We start from the raw sequence: 275 nt of genomic DNA, 5'->3' as shown, positions 1-275 counted from the left end.
TTTAGTGTTCAATGTATTGTTAATATTTCTTTTTTAATTTCAAGTTCTTTTCTTATTTATAATTAGCTAAACATCTTTTCTTTACTAGGGGCAGGGAGGAATCGTAAACGAATAATGAATTTCTATAATCTTGCACAAAACTGAAAAGCAAATGCTAAGATGGTTAAAAATTTAAATAATTTCAAATTTATCATTTTTAATATTGCTGATTGCTTTTTCTGGATATTATAGATTGTTAGAATAAGAAATTCAGCTCATTTAAATATAATTTAACT

The sequence above is a fragment of the Parasteatoda tepidariorum genome, chromosome 10, assembly GCF_043381705.1.
Source record: "Parasteatoda tepidariorum isolate YZ-2023 chromosome 10, CAS_Ptep_4.0, whole genome shotgun sequence".
Lineage (NCBI taxonomy): Eukaryota > Metazoa > Arthropoda > Arachnida > Araneae > Theridiidae > Parasteatoda > Parasteatoda tepidariorum.
Note: the sequence above shows the minus strand (reverse complement) of the source record.